Source organism: Heterocephalus glaber, unplaced genomic scaffold (genome assembly GCF_053883595.1).
Source record: "Heterocephalus glaber isolate CG9 unplaced genomic scaffold, H.glaber_assembly_v1.0 deba00001503, whole genome shotgun sequence".
NCBI lineage: Eukaryota > Metazoa > Chordata > Mammalia > Rodentia > Bathyergidae > Heterocephalus > Heterocephalus glaber.
The window spans coordinates 1,588,633-1,610,084 of record NW_028258323.1 but is presented as its reverse complement, the minus strand read 5'-3'; the positions used below and the strand labels follow the sequence as shown (position 1 = coordinate 1,610,084).

Here is a 21,452-nt window from a genome sequence, read left to right as displayed (position 1 = left end):
AAAATGAAGTCGTGCTATTTAACATACAAAAAAAAGAATTTGTATAAATTCTTTTAAAAAAAATAAAAACTAAACAGGGCTGAGTTTATAGCCTGGTATGAGGTTCCTGGGTTCAATTACCAGTACCAGAAAAAAAGAAAAAGAAAAAAACATCTACTAGGGCTGCTAGTGTAGTTCAGTATCAGAGCTTGATTAGCTTGCATGAGGCCCTAAGTTTCATCCCAGTGCATGCGGATGGAGGACACACTTTTAATCATATATATAGTTTCATGGTAAGGAAGACTAAAACAACAATTTGGGATGTCACTAATGTTTCCTCCTAGGTTTGATGTTAATGGGAATGAACACTACAGAAAAGCACCCCAGGGAGGGATGCCTCACAATAAAAATAGAAACAAGACTTAAATTTTGTATAATGTACAAGTTTTATCTATCCAGAAAAAATATATTTAAGATTATAAAACAAGCTTTTATCTGCTCTAATTACTAGAGTTTATATACTCCATGTCTTTTAGAGGACAAAACTGTTTATTTATTGGAAGAACTGTGTGACCATCTAAACTATTTGCATATTGATAGTCCATGTAAGTCTTAAGCAAAAAAAAAGAAAAAAGGATATAAACAGTCACCTAAGGGAAACAGTTAATAGTGATTTTAATTTTTTGTCTCAAAGAATTCTAGGAAACAAATTCCACTTCTTCAAATAAAAGCAAATGTCAACCAACAAGACTGAATGAATTTTAAAACCATTTGATAAGCTAAAATCCACAAACTTTTGTAGTTCTCTTATCAGGAACTTTTAAAGGACCACATCCAAGTCTACTGAAAGAGTTGATTCAAAGGAGAAGAAAAGAAACTTTGTTTGCAGTCACAACAGTTTGGGACTTTGTAAATAATAGCTGTCAACCAAACCAAAGGACAAATTTTAAATGCATTAATCATGAAATTGAGACTCGGTCATAAACTATTCTTAATGACCACACCTTAATAAGTTCATTACTTGCAACCCTGAGTTAAAAGTTAGAAATGATCTTTACTATTAAAATAGTGTGTAGTATTTAAGGTTACAGGCTTTGGAACCAGACTGCCTACATACAAAATACTCTCTCTCCCACTGACCATCCACTTTACTTCAGGTAAGTTACTCTAGCTTCAAATCAGTTTCCATACCTGTAAAAGTCCAGAAAGGATTGTTCTGAAGAATTACATTTTTACTACATCAACAGTACATTTTATAATTATCATTATTATTACCTGAATATCTTTGTAAAACAGTAATTCAGCCAAGTATATCTAATTTGTCTAAAGAAAGAACTGGATAAGTAATACAAAGCATGAGAATTAGCAAGACTATTCCATATTTAAAAGAAAAAAAATCTGTTTCTCACCTCAACAGATTCTATACCTCAAAATGTCTTCATAATCTAATATTCTACTCCTAAAATAGGTTGGTTTCCCTTTTTTTAAAAAAAAAAAATCACCATTTTGGGCTTTTTTGTCTCTTTCTGGCCTTTTTAAATGAAAGTTTTCATAAAAAATAAAGCAAAACAAGATCTATGGCTATAATTATGCTTTATTTACCATTTTAACCTGTTTTTAATTGAATATTTTATTTCCACGTTACAAAGAGTTCCTTATCAATATAACTTTTGCTGATCACAAAATTCTGTAAGAATTTAGAATACTTTAAATCATTCCTCTATAAGCTAATAACATTGCTTTCAATTTTACACCACCATAAATAACGCTGCAAAAGCACATCTAAACATTTTATGATTTTCAAAATGACCCTTTATTTACTTCACTCAACAGATGAATAGGAACTCAATGCTGTGAAGACCTAAGTGACAGATTAGTAGATGAAGACCCTGGAGGAGGGGGCCATGCATCACTTTAAGAATAAAACTGTTTAAGGGCCGGGGATTTAGCTCAGTGGTTCTGCTGCCTGCTTCGCAAGCACAAGGTCCTGAGTTCGATCCCTGGTACCCAAAAAAAAAAAAAAAAAAAAGAATAAAACTGTTTAAAAGCTAATGGGCAATCTCATAAATTTAGATTCCAAATTAGAGTGCTGAAGTTTCTTTCATCTTTCTCATATAAACTGAGGTGATTTTTTTTTGCCTCGCCTTAATACAACTCATTTTAAAAGACATTATTTAAGATAATTGGCTGTGAAATCAGACCAACTGTGATTCTAATACCTGCTCTACCACCAACTCATTAAGCCTCCCTGAGCCTGTTTTTTTGTTTTTGTTTTTGTTTTTCAAATCTGTGTAACAGGAAAAATAGCATCTACCTCACAGGATCGGTGTAAAAAGAAATAATATCCTATGTGTCAAATTCTTAAAAGAGTGCTTAACATACAATAAATAACTGAAAAGAACCTTATCATTGTAATCATCTTTAGTGTTCATTTAGGTGGTTTGAAAGATAAGAAAACATCTAGATGTATGGTTTGTATATAACCTATTGGCTTAATCTATAAGCATGATGGCACAGATTGTATTCACAGACTGCTGCAACATGGCTTTAAAAATATCTTTCATGGGGGCTGGGGATTTAGCTCAGTGGTTCTGCCACCTGCCTTGCAAGTGCAAGGACCCGAGTTTGATCCCCAGTACCAAAAAAAAATATATATATATATATATATGTGTATATATATATATATATATATATCTTTCATGATAAACTAAATGGAAAAAAAATCTTTCATGTAGTACAAAAAAATTGCAAAATTATATATGAAGATATAAAAATATTTATAACATTCCTTATTATTAAGGTTATTTAAGTATTAAGTTTTTAAAAAGATAAGTCTAGCAGCCATAGGGCCCTCGGTTCAATACCCAGCAACACAAATCAACCAGATTAAATAACAGTTTTAAACAAATCGTAAGTTTAGCTCCTTGTAGCATAATGCATTGCAACTATTTACCTTGAGACAGGTTAAATATTTTTCACATGATTAAAATTTCCAATATAACGTACATGAAATGCTATGAAGGTTAAGCGTCATTCTGTCAACTTGATTGGCTTGGGAGTGGCCCAGGGGATTGGCAGTGCACACTTCTGGGTTTATCTGTGAGGCAACTGGGAGTGTGGCCTTAAAGTCTATCTGGCCCCCAGCCCCTCCTCTCAGGAACAGCTCCCCTGGACAGCTTCCCCACTGCCATGAACTAATAAGGAGCTTTGGTCCACCACACCCGGTTCCACTATGATGCTCCTGCCTTGGAGCCAGCCAAATATGGACTGAATCCCCTGAAACCATGAGTTAAAGTAAACCTCTCCTTTAATTTGCGAGTGTTGCTTATTGTCTTCCCACAACACAACAAGCCAATTAAATACAGATGCTAAGTGAATCAAAAGTTAATTTTAAGGGCCGGGGATTTAGCTCAGTGGTTCCGCCACCTACCTTGCAAGCGCAAGGACCTGAGTTCTATCCCTGGTACCAAAAAAAAAAAAAAGAGGGAGCTGTTTAAAAGTTAATTTTATACTAGAAAAACATTATTCCCTCTTGAGGTTTTTTTTCCCCCTTATAAATATCTGGTAACATTAAAAGTAGCAGAAAAGCCAGGGATTTAGCTCAGTGGTTCCAGCACCTGCCTCGTAAGCACAAGGTCCAGAGTTCAATTGCCAGCACCAAAAAAAAAAAAGTAGTTGGAAAAGTAGCAGAAAAGAAAATCTGCATTTGCACTGGCTACTTTTATGCATTTCTTATTCATCAAAGCAATGAGAGTGCCTCAGAAGGCTCAGCTACTTAAGACACTATCTTAAAGGACTACACTAAATTTTGCTGTTAATCCATAATCAACTAGGTGACTTTAGGCTATCAAATTAGTATCTGCAAATAGCTAAGGGAGTTTCATGATGTTATTTCTGGAATTTAAAAAGTTTGTATCAACCCCTGAGTGGGTAAAATACTAAATGTGTTTACTGAATTGCAACACATTCGATGCTACACCAGATAAAACATTTATCTGAACTTAAAATGGAAGGCTTGGATTCATTTCAAAACCTTTTAGAAAAAACCTGCTCAGTACAATGCTAATTTCTTTTTTCTTTTTTCGGTACTGGTGATCGAACTCTGGACCCTGCATTTTCCAGGCAGGCTGCAGAACTACTAAGCTAAATCCTCGGCCCCAACAATGCTAACTTCTAAGGAGAATAGAAAGTTCTTTTGTAATCAAAGCAATTTGCAAAAAGTGTTTCCAATTCATTTAACTTTGAATACTAATGATTATCATAATAAATAAGCAAGCATAAAAACTGACAGAAAAATAACACTAATGGCTAATTAAAAACCCATCTTGGGCCGGGATTTAGCTCAGTGGTTTTGGCGCCTGCTGCACAAGCACAAGGTCCTGAGTTCAATCCCTGGTACCAAAAAAAAAAAACCAAAAACTCTAAAAACCCATCTATGGGGCCGGGAATTTAGCTCAGTGGTTCTGGTGCTTGCTGCACAAGCGCAAAGTCCCAAGTTTGATCCTGGATACCAAAAATAAAACAAAACAAAATAAAAAACCCAACTATGGATCAGTGTGGAGGTACATGCCTGTAATCCTAGCATTCTGGGAAGCTGAGGCAGGAGGATCACAAATTTGAGCTCAGACTGGGCAATCTAGTAACTTGGCCAGATTCAATCTTAAAAACAAAACAAAAATTGTTTTTAATTTTAAAAGGGCTGGAGATGTACCTCAGTACCCTTTAAAAGAAAGTATGATAGCGTAACACTGAACAGAATGAGATTTTGATTTAAACAATTTTTATGAATTTATAATTTAGATGGCTCATTTTAAATACAATCCCTAATGCCAGAGTAAGTGAGCCAAGCAACAGTAAACCCACATAGCATTGTCAAGTAAGCAAGTGTTGCACACATTTTATTCAGAGTCCAGATCTTTTGTCAGCTTGTACTAATTATCAACTAGTCCAAAATGATCAATATATTTACTTCAATCAATAGCTAGCTTACTGGGCATATTCAGAAAGTACTGAGTAAAGTACTTACTTTCCACTTCACCCAACCCTCCCAGCCTCAGTGATTTTCCTCATTACTCCAGGGTCCATATTTTATTTGACTACTATAGACTGCAATTATCTCTGTATTTTACTCTTCATTTTCTTCAGATGTGGACTGAGGCTATTATTATTTGAAATATTCAACCTCAAATTGATAAGCCCTCTTAAATCCTTTATCAATCTCTCATAACTTTTCCAACAGTGATGATTTCTAGCTTAACTTCTCCCCTTAATAAGCTTCCATTTCTTACTACCCAAATCATTCCTGAAAGCTGTTGTCACTTCTGACAGTACTTTCTGAAGATCAGAGCAATTCTCTTTCAGCGCTTTATTTTCATTCCACTCATCAGTAGGCCCACATCAGTCTTTGTAGCCTTCCCTTCATTCTCAGGGTAAAAGTTGCTGCCTTCGTGATTAAAACTAATAGTTCTACCTACATCTCATTCCTTCCTATCATGATAGATCCTCCTTAAAAGGAGATGATTCTTAGTCTATCATTTTAAATGAGCTCATAGAAACTTTTATCACCACTTACAATCTTAAAAAGGGAATTTTTCCTGATTCTATGAAATTTCCCAGGTCATCCAATTCTCATTCATTTTGCCACCAAATATCATCCACTATTTCAATTTCTTCCCTATCCCCCTTCATATCAATGTAGTAAAGTAGTAAAGTTTTGAAGATAACAATATTCAGGCAGTCAGTGTTCTTTTTCTTCTACATACTTTTCCTGTGTCTTTTCCATTGGCTCCTTGCCGCATCTGCAACTACAATCAAGCACTCCCCACTCTCCAAACACACTTTCACATTATACTTTCCAAATTCTTTTCCTCTTCAGACATTCCTTTCTGAGTCTCCCCCCTTGTTACTTTCACATGCCTGCTCCAGGGCTTCTTTTTAAACACTTCCTCTCTCCTGAACTCCCTGAGGCTTATCTTTTGTTTTGGTCCAGGACACAGCATGCTCATTCCCAGACATCTAAAGATGTCTTCAAGGCTCAGCTCATACAAGCTCACTTCCCAAATGAATCCTCAGATTAGATCAGATCACACTTTCTTCCTTCAGACTTTTATTGTACTTACTCACTGTTTTACAATCTATAATAGTTTCTTATCTTCCCTGTGCTTTTTAAAAGAAATTTTGGTAGGAACTGTTTTGATTTTCTTCTTCAGTATCAAAATACAGAAAACAATTCTGAGCACAGACTGGTTAGTTAAATATTTTACAGTAAGTATGAACGATTCACACAATTTCATTTATATTACTCGTAAATGCAATTTTAGTTACAGTCAAATACTGTGGGTATTTTTCTACCAATTTCCATATTCTTCATACTCAAGGACAGATTTACCTATTTTGTTTCCTTTAAAATGTTAACCATTTTATTCCTAAAGCAACCTATATATAGCTCTTCTGCCTAAAAAGAGCTTACATAAATAAGCACAATCAGGAGCTTGCTCAAAACAATTTGAACTGCAGAAGTTAAAATCTGAGAAATACAAAGCCATGCTTCTGTTAAGCATTACTAATCAAATTTTGCATTTTTGTGTGTTTTTTGTTGTTTTTGTACTAGGGATTAAACCCAGGGCCTTCACACTGAACTACATCCACAGACTTTTTTGAGACAGGGTCTCACTAAATCCCTAAATTGTCCAATCTCTTAATTACCCAGGTTTGATCCTCCTGCCTCAGGCTCCCAGACTGCTAGGATTATAGGCGTGCCACACTACATTCTGCTTATTAATCAGTTTTCTTAAATTGCTATTTCCCTCAGTAATGCAGCAGAAGAATGAAATTAAAGGTAAAGAATTCTTGTAAACTGAACTGATAGTCCATGCCCAATCATTTTACATGTTTATGACTTAGAAATAAAACTTGCAAACCCCTGTCAAGTAGATGTTATTTCCCTTTTATAGAACAGAGAGAAAGAAATTATCACAATCACTGTTCAAAGAGCTAAAACTCAGACCCAAGGCTACTAAATTCAAAATCTGAACTCTTTCTGCCATACTGTTTCCTAACTTATGGTCAAATGTGAACAAACAAATCATTACACTATATGGATTCAGTTTTCACAAAAGCTAAACACTTATGAATAGATATAAATGTATATATTACTTTTGCTTTATTAAAAGGTTAACATTTACTAGATTTAGTATTTGACAAAGTACTGATTTTTAAAAAATTGTTATGAATGAATCATAACACAAGGAATTAACAACAAAAAGAACAAAGTACCAAATAATCTCAGTGGCTCTGTACCCGGCCCCCCAAGTAAACCCACTGCGTTCACTACTCACGGGGGCAAGGTCCTCTACTAGCATCATTTGTGTGCTAGATATCAAGTATAAATCAATAAAATCAAGCTCCCTGTCCCAGAGAAACCAGGCAGATAGTCTATATAATTTTCTATGTTTATGACAATCAAATTCCATGAACCCTAAAGCAGAGACCAGATGCCAGGAAGTCTAGAGTAAAATATAACTGGGTCTCCAACATTTTCTTCAGTTTGTTTTGAAATAAGCAAATGTCTAGCAAAAAACTACAATTCTGAACTTCCTTACAAGCAGGGGTGGTCAAAAGAAATCATTGGGTAAAGCTTTCAAGAAAATTCTTTACAAGATCCTGAATGATTTGGAAGATCACATTATCTTTGTCATATTCCTTTCTTCCACATTCTGTCTGGAATGACATTTTGAACAGCTGGCAGCCGTTTTGCAACCAAGAAGCCACTTTGAGAATAAAAGCCATGGATTACAGAAATTGAGAAGAAAATCACACGTCTGGATTCACTTGAAGCCACTAAACCAGTACTGGAGGTTAATGCCTGGGCTGACTGTATGATACATTAAAGAAAAATCCCAACCATCTTTAGGCTATTATTGTGCTACATCTTTTGAATTACTACCTACTGCCATTTCTAACTGTTGCAGGAAGCCCCACAAATAATTCACTGCAGTGACCTTACAGTGAGCACAATGAGCCTCTCAAGCAGCATGGAAATGTGTCCTTTCTGTGTATCATCAGTGCCTACAGAGTGCCTGGCAGAGAATATGAGTTTATGAGTGAGGAACCATCAAAAAAGGGAACTGCATAAGAATGTGGTTAGACTGGCCTAGATTCATTATTCCTATTACTAGAAAAATACCCAAAATGGTGTGGCCCATCTAAGTGATTATTTAGTATCCCTGCAGGGGGATGCCTATTTTTATTTAATCATAGTATCTTAATACAATCTTAAAATTCCTTTGAAGTTAGAGAAATCCTGATATACTGACACAAACATGGAGAAAGATTCAATGAAATTTTATTTTAAAAGAGTTCGGTTTATTTTTGTAAAAATCTTTTTGGTTTATGACTTTTACTCTAAGTAACTACTCTGAAGATAACAATACATGGTGTATTAACTATTGTTATTCTCTCATCTGGTTACAAAATTTTATTTTTTTTATTAAAAAAATAAAGAGCTCAGTTTAGTCTTCATTCACACATTGAATGGAATATATTATGTGACCTCATAAAATATTTTGTGTTTAAAAATTGAAGGAAATTCCCATTTGGGGGGTTTTGTTTTATTTTGTTTTTTGCAGAACTGGGATTGAATCTAAGGAGCAGTGAGCTACATCTCTAGCCCTTTTTTTTTTTTTTTTTTTTTTTAATTTTAAGGCCAAGTCTTGCTAAATTGCCCAGGTTGGCCTTAAACTGCCAATCCTCTTACCCCAGCCTCCCAAGTAGCTGGGATTACAGGGGTGTCACCACACCTGACACCATTAAATCTTAATATTGGAGAATAAAACATTCTAGACTTTTCATGGAGATGCTAAGAATTATATACTATAAACTATGAACATAAACAGGGCACACTGGCACAGGCCTGTAATCCCAGCTACTCCACAGGCTGAGGCAGGAGGATCAGGAATTTCAAAGCTCCTTGAACATTAAATGAATGGTATATATTTACAATGCAGTTCTATGTGATTTAGATTTGATAATTAAAAGTTTCCATCATATTTATTGTACTGACTTTGAAAATATTTCAGATTTAAAAATAAAATTATTTTACCTTAAAGTATAGCTAAAAGGAATAATTTTTCACCCTTGATAAATTTTAATACAGTTCTTAGATAACTGATATATTTTACACATAAATTATTGCTATAAACTCATGCCACGAACCAAGTATAGAAAAAATCATCAAAATAAAACAGACTGCACGAAGAGTGAATTTTATCAATATTATGTTCAAATAATTCCATGAAACTGCGTATTTGCTCATCAGGAACTGAGGAGGAAAATAATATGTAATTCCAAACTAAAATTTCTTTTCCAAAATACTGATTATTTTCTTTCTTCAAAAAAATGAATTACATGGGCCGGGGATTTAGCTCAGTGATTCCGCTGCCTGCCCCGCAAGCGCAAGGACCTGAGTTTGATCCCCGGTACAAAAAAAAAAAAAAAAAGAATTACAGTTTTCAGAAGAAATATTTAACTATACTGATATAAAATTAATTATCCTTAAATAATTTAAATGTTTATTTTCAAGATGATATTTTTCTAAAAGAACCAAACGTAACCCTTACACAGTGCTAAAAGAAACCAAATTTCTTTAAAGGACTATTTTATTTTTTAAAAATTCTCAGACTCTTCAAAAAAAAAAAGAAACAAGGGCCGGGTATTTAGCTCAGTGGATCCACCACCTGTCGTGCAAGCTAAGGACCAGAGTTCAATCCCCGGTACCAAAAAAGAAGAAACAAAAAAAGAAACAAAATGCAATTTTGAGTATCTTTACTACCGTCTCAGGTTACATAATTGTTCTAAACTTAATTCATATCATTCAACAAGAATGTTTCATTTTTATTCCATGTACAATACTACAACTAGGGAGAGAAACATTAAGACATGAAAAATGATACTGTTTGCAAAAGTTTCCGTCCATCATGCTTTCAACAACATAATCCCCAATGTTCTGTGTGCAAATTTACCTGATCTGAGTAGGCTAGCTGAAACACACACACACAGCACCCATCAAGAAAGAATACTGTAATTAAAATTAATTTTTGTTCTCATCTATATGAAAAACTCACTAAGCCAATAAAACTTTGATTAAAAGACATCTTTTTTAGGGGTCCTAATGAGAGGGTACAGGTGGGATGAACTACATATTAGTTTCTTCTAAGCTGTCCATCAGTCATTAACAAGTGGCAATCGCCATTAAATGCAATGAGACAGAGCTAGCTTCCAACTGTCTGAAATTCTGTAGCAATTTTATTTTTCAAAGTGGATGCCCTTCTGTGTGGGAAAAATAAGTTTCTCTTGCATCTGTACATTCACATTAAAATAAGTCAGTTTTTTATTGAAAATTTTGATTATGTCATTTAATAACTAAGGGTCTCCATAGGTAAAGAAAAAAATGATCTTTGTCAAAAAGGAAAACCTTTAATCAAGTCCTAACATTTGAATTGGAATGACAACTGTTTCTGTTTTCAGTGTTTGGTACATTACATTTCCAGACCTAAAACTTTTGTGGTATACGATAAAGCCCTTTAGATTTAGAGCATATTGATTTAAATAACAACGAGGGTACTAAATTTCTTACTTTGAAAAGGAAAACCCTGTAACTATGTACAACAGATCAAGGAAAGAGGTAATGTAATCATCAAAAATTTCCAACGCCTGCCTCAAAAGCGCAAGGTGCCGAGTTTGATCGCCAGTACCAAAAAAAAACAAACCAAAAAACACAAAAATATGGTATTTCTTTTCACCTAAAAAAATATGAAAAAATAACACTATATTTTAAGTTATAAATCTGAATAACACTGCCATAGGGAACTTTAGTTAGGTATTTGTACCTTAAATTTTCATTTAAACAGTAAAAAAATCCTGTAGATGGTCATATACACAGATGTGTCTACACTTTTTAAAACATTGTGATTTACAAGACAACATAAAAATGTTGCTGCATTTGTGAAACTAAATTTTCTATACAGTACTCAATTCCTAGAACATGGGTTCCCAAATTGGCTCTTTGTTGCAATTTCTTTTTCTTTCTTTTTTTTTTTGGTACCCGGGTCCTTGCACTTGTGCAGCAGGCGGCAAAACCACTGAGCTAAATCCCCGGCCTTTGTTGCAATTTCTTAAGGAGTTTCTAAAATGCAACTGCCTGAATCTCAACCCTTAAGAACTCTGGTTTAGGGCAGGGGATTTAGCTCAGTGGTTCCAGCACCTGCCTCGAAAGAACAAGGTCCCGAGTTCAATCCCCAGTATCATAAAAAAAAAAAAAGAATTCTGGTTTAATCAGCCTGGGTTGATATCTGAGTACAAAAAATTTTTACAGCTATTCAGCTGAGTCTAACATAGAGCCATAGTTGAGTGCCACTAAAATACAAAGAAAACTTAGAAACTTCAGTAAACCCAGGTGTAGTATGCAACTCAAGACATTTCTTGGCTATCAGGAGGTGAACAGGGTCTTTAGACAACCCAACTTGAAGTCAAAACATCTGAGGCTAAATATAAGTTACAGATTCTAGACATTCAGAAATTACTTGGGTAGCCATCATTAAGTTTTTGCAATTATTAAATGTTAGTTTTCAAAAAAAGATCATTAACAAAGAAGGAAATTAAATACTATTAAGCATCAGCTTACACTTGCCATTCCTGCATCTACAGTATTACTTAATTTCATTGGGGGTAGGTATTATTAAATTGTTTAAGAAGAAAAAAGTTAAAGACATTCACTAGGATTTTGTAACCTTTGTCAGACAGTGAAGTTCTTTACACTCTATAGTGCAAAAGGATTATAAGGCAGCTTGTTTCAAAAACTTTTCACAACTTTCAAGTGTGAAAACAAAACATAAAAAAGAAAAAAGAGGATTCAATGTTAGAACACAGGGTAAGGCGAACAAGCTTAAACAAGTAGGTAAGCCAGTCCCCATTTCCACACTTTGTATGCATCTGACAGCAGACTCTGGGAAAAAAAAAAAGGTAAGTTTGTGGTTCAAATTTACACCAGCCTTAGGAGTTGCTGGGTTTTGTATGCTAAAGAAATTAAACAACTGGTCTCCTACTGCTTTCCAAACTATTAGTGATACTGCAGTCACACATTTGGGAACTCAACTGGACAGATTAGAACTGGCTAGTTATTCAGAAAACCAAGTCAGAGAAGGATCTTAAAGATGGTTTTGGTTTTTTCCCAAACTCTAAGATTATTGGAACTCTTTCTCCCAAGTTTAGAGACCACAGTTTTGACATAATAGATTTGTAGTGAGTGTGGATTTATACTTTAACTTATGCCATTAAAAGTCACGTATTAATTTACTAGTTAAAAGCTATCTTTAAAAAATCCAGCTCCTGAACAGTTTGACCCATCTTAATTTTCAAACTGAGCAAGTTTTTCATAAAAGGGGGATGGTGCAGAGCAACAAATCCCACCCTGGCCATCAGCACTGACCTATCCTGAGACACAGTATCTTTTCTTTCTCAGGCTCCTACCTTGTTAAGGGACATAAATTCAAAGAAGCCATACTTGGTTACATCAGAGGCCCAGAGAATACTCTGATCTTGCTACTCTAATGAATGGCACAGATTTTCCTAAAACACATTCCAAAATAATAGTGTGTTGATAAGGAGTAACTTCTCAATGCACTGGCTTGTAGTAAGGCTGGATTTCTTTTCTATTTCAAATAGTACTAATTATAATTTAACCACACTATAAAAAATGTTATGTAGTTTATTTTAAAATCACACACTCGGTCAGAGGAGGAGGAGAAAGAGAAAGAAGAAGCCCTAGTTTATTTCCTATAGTCCTCCAATATCTTTGGGGCTGAGTAAGAAGATGAGTTGGAAAAATATATACCCAATTAAGATGGAAGAAACTACAATGGCTCCCCGTACAATCTCTAACTTATTAAAGGTGAGACAAAACAAGACTTGCTCTTCTTAATAAAGAATACATACCTTTCATTCAAAGATGAACATCTAGCACCTACCCTAAAACATTAGGGTAGCCAATTCTCTCACATTCAGGTCCCACACTCAGGAAGCATCCCTCAAGCCAGACATGGTGGTACACACCTACAATCCCAGCACCCTGGGAGGCTGAGGCAGGAGGATGGAAAGTTCAGGCCCAGCTTAGGCAAATGGACTAGGGATATAACTCAGTCCCAAGGCCCTGGGCTCAATCCCAGAACCACCTCCCCCAAAAAGCTGTTAAGTTTTACAAGTTTAACCCCACATACAGTAATATTAAAATCTGTCCTTTAAATGGGCACTTTTTAGAATGGGGGTGTTTATGTGAGTATGTGAGTGTGTGTGTGTGCATGTCATTTGCAACATGAAAAGTCATATTTTTGCACAATCACCTTCAAAATATAAGTATACGAACAAAAATGCTGATGGGACAAATGTAAATTCAAAGACAAACTGACATAATGCTAAAGGAAGTCATAATTCTCTAATTGTAGAAGTGAAAGACACTAAAAAATTTGTCCTTTTTCTTAACAACTAACCCTAATTGTTTTTAAATTTCAGCTTTCATCCCATCCTCTCCCCACACATACTCCCACAAAGCCTCTAGAATATCAAAGTTAGGACACAATGTTACAAAAAAATTACAATAAATTTAGGGTTGGATAATAAACTAGTGAACACTCCTCTATGAATACACTGATTCGGGCCGAGGATTTAGCTCAGTGGTTCCGCCTCCTGCCTCGCAAGCGCAAGGTCCAGAGTTCTATCCCTGGTACCGCCCCCCCCCCCAAAAACCTGATGCAGTATGTGTATCAACTCAGTAAAACATTCTCATGATAGTAAAACAAGAAAGAATCTGTACATTGCACCACTGCAAGCAGCAGATGAGCACGAAGCAAGTTTTCACCTGGTCCCTGCTAACCCAGCCGTCAAACACTTGGGCAAACCGCAAGGCCTGTTTCATAATGCAACACCTTTATTTTCTCTTATCCTTTAGTAAACTCTACATACACACATTTAAAAATCTTGCTCATTAGTTACCAGTGTCCTTCAACCCAGATCAGGTGTCCTACATTTTGTTTAGATCCCGCCTTGAAAACAAACCCAATTGCCCCATTTTCTGAGAGGTAAACTCAGCTCTAGGCAGCTCCCTATGAAGTCACCGCGTTTGTTGTTTCAAAGATGTAATTACACGAAAATGACACGGGGCCGTCAGAGATGAGCTGGAAGTGTGTGGCGGTGTGGCTCACAGAAATGTGAGTGCAATGAAAACTGCACTGCTGTAAGTCCCTTAGGAACAGTATCTGTATCCACCCTCTCTTCTCCAAAGCAGTCACAATTGAAAGAAGCTAAAGTTTGTCAGAACTGTCCTGACTTTAGCTCAACTCCAGCTTTGCAACTCTCCGCTGGCACCATCAAACCCTGTGCACAGGGATGGGGGAGCCTGTGGGAAGGAGAGCTTTTGAACCAGGAAAGCAACAGAGTTGGCGTCAAGCACTGTCCGCTTGGCCTGTCACCGCCCCTCCGGCCCTGCCACACACGTTCCTAGGCGGCCCCGGACCACGCAGTCCCTCGGTCACCGCAGAAATCCGAAGCAGACCCGGTGCTTCCCCGAAGTGCACTGACGGAGCCGTTGGCGCGGGAGCGAAGGGGCGATGTCACCGGAGCCGCCCGACCTCGCGGCCCTCCGGGCCCCATACCTCGCTGTGTCCCGCGGGGGCGAGGGAAGTGCCCGATGCAATCTCATCTCCCCACCACCACCACTAACACCAAAACTAGGCGCCTTCCACCTTCTGGGGATCGGGGGCCCGCGCCTGAGCAGCAGGAGGAGCCGAGCGCGGCGTCAGAGCCTCGCCCGCACGTGCGCCCGCCTCGCGCCGCCCGGGCCCTCCACCCCGCCGCCGTCCTCACGCGCGCCCGCCGCTCTCTCGCCCTCCGGCCTCCCCCACGGTCCTCACCCGCGCGACCGCGAGCCCGGGTCCCGCCGGCTCTTCTCCGCGGAGCTGGAGGGAGCGTGGGGCGCGCGCGGACCGCAGCCGCATCTCCCGGGCACGCGCCTCGAACGCCCCTCGGGCGACCTCGCCGGCCCGGCCCGCCCGAGCGCCGCGCAGTGCCGCGTTACGGACCTCGCGGAGCCTTGTGCGCCTCAGCGCCTGCAGCGGGCTCCAAGCGCGGCCCGGGTGTCGGAGGCGGAGCGGAGAGCCCAGGAGCGCTGCTGCTCGCCAGCAGGACGGTCCGTGGGGTCAGAGACCATGGTGTGTCACCTCAGCGCCGCGCGGCCGCCCGAGCGACTCCAACCCTCCGCGGGCTCCACCTCAGGCGGCCGCGTCGGCCCCGCCCCGGCCTGTCAGTCAAGGCTCCAGAGGCCCGCGCTTCCCTGACCCTGCGCTCCTCTCTATCTCATTGGCCGGTGGGGCTTTCGGACCCGCCCCTCCCGCGGGACAAGGTCGCCAGGGGAGACTGGCGCCCGGTTCCCATGACGACCAGCCGACCAGCGCCTGGGGCCTGGTTCGCGACTCGGCTCAACGCGCCCCAAGCGCAGGTGGAAGGCCGGCGGCCACGCGCCGGGTCCCTGCAGGGTGGAATCGGGCTTTAGGCCAACCTGAGGACTCAGTGGACTGTCTCTACCCTTCCACCTCAGAAGCAGAACTTGACGGGCCTGGGGAATTCGGGGTGGTGGGGGCAGGACCGCTGCTCTTCCCCTAACAGTCGAAATGATCCTCCCAGTCTCTAACCTTGTTTCCAAATTGTCGTCAGGCTTTGTCTGAGTTTTGGCGGCAGGGGAAGAGGACAGAAAGAGCAGAGCCGTGCCCTCTCCCTGCAACGACCCAGCCACCTAGCAGTGGTGAGGTCATCCACAACCGCTTGGGGAGCTTTGCCACCGCTCAAAGTGAGCCGCAAAGGTGTGGTGGCAGCGCACCCTGAAAGGCCCTTGGGAAAACTTGGGTACTCATTTTTTGCAAAAAAATAAATAAAAATTAAAAAGTAAATTTTTATGTCCTAAGAAATGAAAGCAATCCTAAAATTTAAGCAAAAGGTTTAGCATAATCAATAAAATAATTTCATTTTTCTATGCATTCTACAATTTGACAAAGGTATATTCTGGTAGCTATGTCTCTTCTGAAAACTAAAAGATCTGACTTTCAATAATTTACAGGGAAGTATTGTAGAATTCATGAGCAAATAGTGTCTTACCATTTGAGTTTTTGGCTTATTTTTAAAGGTACAAGGTAACCTGTTCCCCTCAGGGAAGGGGACCCCCCCCCCAAGTTAATAGAGTCTGAGACCCTAGTGTTGTGCCCTGATGGAGTCTATTTCCTTCATGACTGGCTCCAAAATGGAGAGATCTAGGTTTATCTGCCTACCCCAAGAAAGCTGCGGACCTAGGCTCCCTAGCCCCTGAGGCTGCCCTACATGCATGATGAATGAGGGAATTAATAGTAATGATTTACCTTTGGCTAGCACTTGAGTTTTCATTATCTCATTTACTAAATAAATAACTGTGATGGATGTCTTCCCTCAAATATGCCTTGCCAGGGTGCACTGAAAGTGATTACTCACAGGGCTGAACACAATGCAGAATGCACCGCAAAATTCTAAGATAAAGTCCCTGCCTTCAAGGAGCTAACCAGAGATCCTGAGAAAGCCAGCCCTCTTGAAACAATTTGAAGACTGTAGCTAAAATATTTGGCCAGCAGATAAGAGAAAATGTTCAGCAGCAGATAAGAGGAAGTTATGGAGGAAGAAAATTTAATCTGGGCTTTAAATGGCAGGTAGTGGAATGAATGTAGTGAAGATGAGGCAATGCAGTTGAGGGAAACAACACCAAACAAAGGATCAGGAGGAATGTGTGGAAAAAGTAAATAACAGTGAGATGGCTTGCCTTTTTGGAGTGAAGACAAGAGAATGGTTGGAGTTCGTGGTTGGTGGTGGTTTTTTGTTGTCATTGTTTTGTTTTTCCAATCTATGGTAGATAAGCTTGATTGTGTCAACTTGATTGGTTTGGGAATCTCCTAAGAGATTACTAATAAAGCACACTTCTGGTTGTGTCTGGGTAGGTGATAAGGTGTGAGTTTGGAGACTGTATGGTCCCAGGCCCCTTCCTCTCTGGCACTGTTCACCTTCTTTGTTTCCTGGCTGCCATGAACTGAATGTCTCTGCTCCACTAGGCCCTTTTGCTGTGATGCTTCCACCTTGGAACCAGTTGACCATGGACTGAATCCTCTGAAATCATGAGCCAAATTAAGCTTCATCACCTGTAAGTTGTGAGTGCGGGATATTGTGTTCCAGTGACAGGAAAGCTAATTGATACATAGCCTTTCCCAAAGTTTTCCATGTTGTGGTCCATGTCATTTCAGGGCAGTAAGACAGTTAGGCTTGGAAGTACAAAAAACTTCATCCAACATCTGTCTCTGCCACTGAAAATGCATGTATTTTTTAGAAAGAAAACGAATATGCATAATACCTGCAATAACTTGTGAAGTTGTATCAGAAAGTATGAAAAGAATGATGTTATAAATTTTCACAAAAGTAGACAAACCACAGTGTTGTGAGCATTTTTTTTCTTTTGCATTAAGGCCATTTCAGGTGGTTGCCTCTGAGGCTTTTCCCCCAGTAATCCCTCTGTTTGGGATGAGCTGAAAGACTAGTTTTAAAATAAAACCAGATACACAAAAGGGAAATCTATAGGTTAATCTCCTTTTGGATATAATGTAAAAATAAAAATATAATATTAACACATATAACTCGGCTGTACATAACAAATGATATGCCAAAATTAAGAGGAATTATTCCAGGTTTATAGAATCAGTTTGATAATAGAAAATTTTTCATAGAGTTGTCTACATTAATAGGTCAAAGGAGAAAAGAGTATGTCTCAACTGATGCTGAAAAGATTTTCTAAAATGAAGCATCATTCCTAATAAAAACATTTTAAGAATTTGGAATAGAGAACTCTGAAAAAGGTATGTTATACCAATAGATATGGTATACCAATTTGCTTTATATACTGCAATTGTTTCCACTGAAGCCAGAACAAGGCAAGAATGCTTACCTTCAGGATTGTCATTTGCTTGCAAATGATATGAAAACCCCAAAGAATCAACTGAAAAACATTTAAAAGCAGTAAAACATGAGTTGAAGCAGCCAGTTATAAAATAAACACAAAAACCAAGAGCTTTTCCATATGTAAACCATAAACAATTAGAAAATACAATATAAGTCAGACCTAGTGGCACACATCTGAAATTCCATCTACTTGGAAGACTAAGGCAGGAGGACTGCAAGTTTTGAGGCCAGCTTGGGCAATTTAGTGAGACTTTGTCTCAAAATAAAATAAAAGAAGGCCTAGGGATGTAGCTCAGTGGTAAAGCACTTGCCTACCATGCATGAAGCTCTGGGAAAATAAAAATTGTTGAATAGGAAATTTACAAGAGAACAAATACAGAATGCAATGAATATTTGCAAATAAAACAACTGTGCTAAAGAAAGGAAGACTAAAAGAGAAACATGATATCATTTAAAACTACCAATTTGTAACTATTTTTAAAGACATAATATCTAATACTGGTGAAAATATGAGAAATAGATAATGTCCCATGGGAATCCATAGGTGGACTCCCTCCATTCTGGAAATGTGTGTTCAGTTTATGTCTATAAACACAAATACACATACTTGGGATATAATCTTGGGGATCTGAATGGGATGACTAGGAGTCCCATATAAAAATTACTGCGATACACTTAGTGCTTCCCAAGGATGATTCTTAGGTCATGAACATCCTGAGGCCTATATACTACTTTATGTTTGATTAAGTGTTTTTTATAGGAAATGTATCTGTATGTTTCAAAAAATTGTCCAGAATGCTAAGATTATGTGCTTTAAATGTCAATGTTTAAAACATCACTTTTTATCTCCAAGGGTGAAATTAATTCTGGACTAATCCAAAACTGTAAACAGCAGTGTTTTCTCAGCTGGCTTCTTGTGTTGGTCTCAACATGAAATATTTGTATTCTGGCTTGGACCAGCTATGTTAGTGTTTTTCTCACCGTTAAACCAGAAATGTATTATCTCTTCTTGGTTACAGGCTGAGGACTGTGATGGGAACTTTGCCCAGGTGAGAAGCAGAAGCAAGATAAGTAATCCAGCAAAACATGAGCAGGTAATTGGAGCACAAACTCTGACATTGCTTAAGGAAAACTTTATGAGGCTGTACTGACACTTGCAAGTGAACTAGCTAGGGAAAAAATGCAGGGGTAGAAAGCAGATAGGACTATAATTACCCTCTGGTCCAGTGGATAAATAGGTTATTTTCTTTTGGGGGCAGCCAGACTCTCTTTAAAATTTGAGAATTCCCCTAGGATGTCGAGTTACATGACAGCAATGGCACAGATAACTAACTGTTGGGAGGCAGCCTGGAAGTTCAGTACCTTGAAAAGAAGACCCAGGTGCAAACTTTGGCATACCACCTGACTTCTTTGACCCGCAATTCCCTTGTTTATAAAGTGCAAGAAATAAGAACAGCTGATGATGTTCCACACATGGTAAATATTCATCAGGATCAAATGAAATCTGCATATGACAAGTGTTTGTAAACAGCATAGCACTATTTTAAAAAATCAATCAACAACAGCAACCAAAAGCTGTATGGATTTTGGAATTAGTGTTTCAGACACTCTCTTTCATTCTTATTAGGTACTAGAACTAGCTAGACTAAGTTAGAAAAATTTAGTTGTGATACTTTTGTATTCTGCACTTGTCTTTGCCAAGCAACCTCCTTTTGACACTTAACTCTCAGTTTCCCCTCCCTGGCCTCAAACTGCCCAGGGCTAGTTACAGTACTGGGAGCGGTGCTCTTGCTTGTTAGGCTACACGTCTGTTCTTATTTGATCTGCCAGGGGTTTCCAGGCTCTTCCTGAACCAAAACATTTTCCACACCTTCATTCTTTGGGTGCAAACTTTCACTTGCAGTTACCATTGAGTTAATCTGCAAAGCTGATATCTTGAGAGAGTCAGAGATAAAATTCCCTTACCGTCCAGCCTTTTCTCTGACACGAGTGTGGGTTAGTTTGTTAGATTAGGTAGTTGTCATTTTAAACTGAGGGAGATACTAGAGCAGTAAACTGTAATTAATGAAGGAGAAAGAGGAAAGAGGGGAAGCTAGTTTCAAGGAAGGGAGAGAGAGAGAGAGAGAGAGAGAGAGAGAGAGAGAGAGAGAGAGAGAGAGAGAGAGAGAGAGAACCAACCAAAGGAGGGGACAAGGGCGGTACACTATATGTAACATGAAGGGGGTGTGGGACTGAAGTCAAACTACTTAATTCACGTTTTTACTAGGGTTGGTCCTGTCTCTGACTCATTTCTACTTCTTGTTCTGGCAAGTTATAGAGCCACCTATTCAATTTGGTTGAAAGGAGTATGGCAAATAAGCATAATATTTCTGGTTTTTCCAATCTGACCCTGTTGGAACAACACTGAGTAATTTAATATGAATATACTGTCATCCAAACCTGACCCAGAGCGACTTGCCTGATGGTTCCTGGCTGCTAATCTTGGTTTTTAATGTGCTCTCTCAATGGAGACCAAGACAAAAGTTTCTAGTTATGTCCTGTTTTCAAGAGGGTGATTTTACACTGACTGATGGGAGCAGGCTGCTGTGTAAGAAAACTGACAATTAGAGGCTTGTGAGGTGGAGCTGGAATGTTTAACATAACAAGGCATCACTTTAAAAAATAATTTTAAAATGAATTGCCTTGATTTTTACATTTACCCCTATAGTGTCTAATGGAAAATTTAGAAGGGAAGTGGTCTTAGGTAGAGAGCCTAGCTAACCATTGGAAGACCAAATCCTGACTTACAGTATTCGTATAAAAGAGGGAAATGCTGACCCTGATGTGTTGACAACAACATGAAGACAGGGAATTTATCTCAGAGAGCTGAAACTGTTAGGCTGAGTAGTACTTCAGCAAAAATGAAAGCAGAGAACTGTAAAACATTATACAGACATAATGCAAGTGTTTTACTTTTACAAAAAAACCTATCATTACATTCATTAGCCAATCTTTTTTTTCTGAGCATGAAAATAATTTATTGATTAGACATCTGATTTATTCAAGCAGTAGGCCTACTGAACACAGCTGTGGAGTAGGAAAAAGAATTCCATCCAGCACCTGAATCATTTCAAATTTCCTGGGGACAGTTTATGCATTCTGTATTATAGCCTCACCCTAAAACATCCACATGTGCTTGATGTGGATTAATCTTTTAATAAAAGGACATGAGAAGCTTTGTGTATACCCAAGTTGGCAAGTTTCATTAGTGATATGACTTTCAGAAACATTCTTAGACACAATAGCATTGCCTGCAGTGACAGTCTTTGATAATTAAATAAAAGACTACCATTAAATATAATCTTACGAGCAGAAAGGAAAAATATATGCACCTTTGCCAATAGATTGCTTTACATATTGGGGAG

The 21,452-nt window shown here is 38.4% G+C and overlaps 1 protein-coding gene across 41 annotated transcripts in view; it reads right to left on the bottom strand.

The window, feature by feature from the left end:
• The window catches only part of Ptpn13 (protein tyrosine phosphatase non-receptor type 13), a 204,996-nt gene extending 189,756 nt beyond the window's left edge, over positions 1-15,240 (bottom strand). For 34 of the 41 annotated variants that reach the window (XR_015440727.1, XM_087185900.1, XM_021248833.2 and 31 more), the window contains exon 1: positions 14,940-15,072. The gene's annotated coding sequence lies outside the window, so the exon portion shown is untranslated. Of the gene's footprint in view, positions 1-14,939; positions 15,073-15,107 lie in introns of those variants that run through there. The other 7 variants (XM_021248832.2, XM_087185916.1, XM_021248838.2 and 4 more) reach the window with 1 other exon arrangement.
• Positions 15,241-21,452: the final 6,212 nt, after the last annotated feature.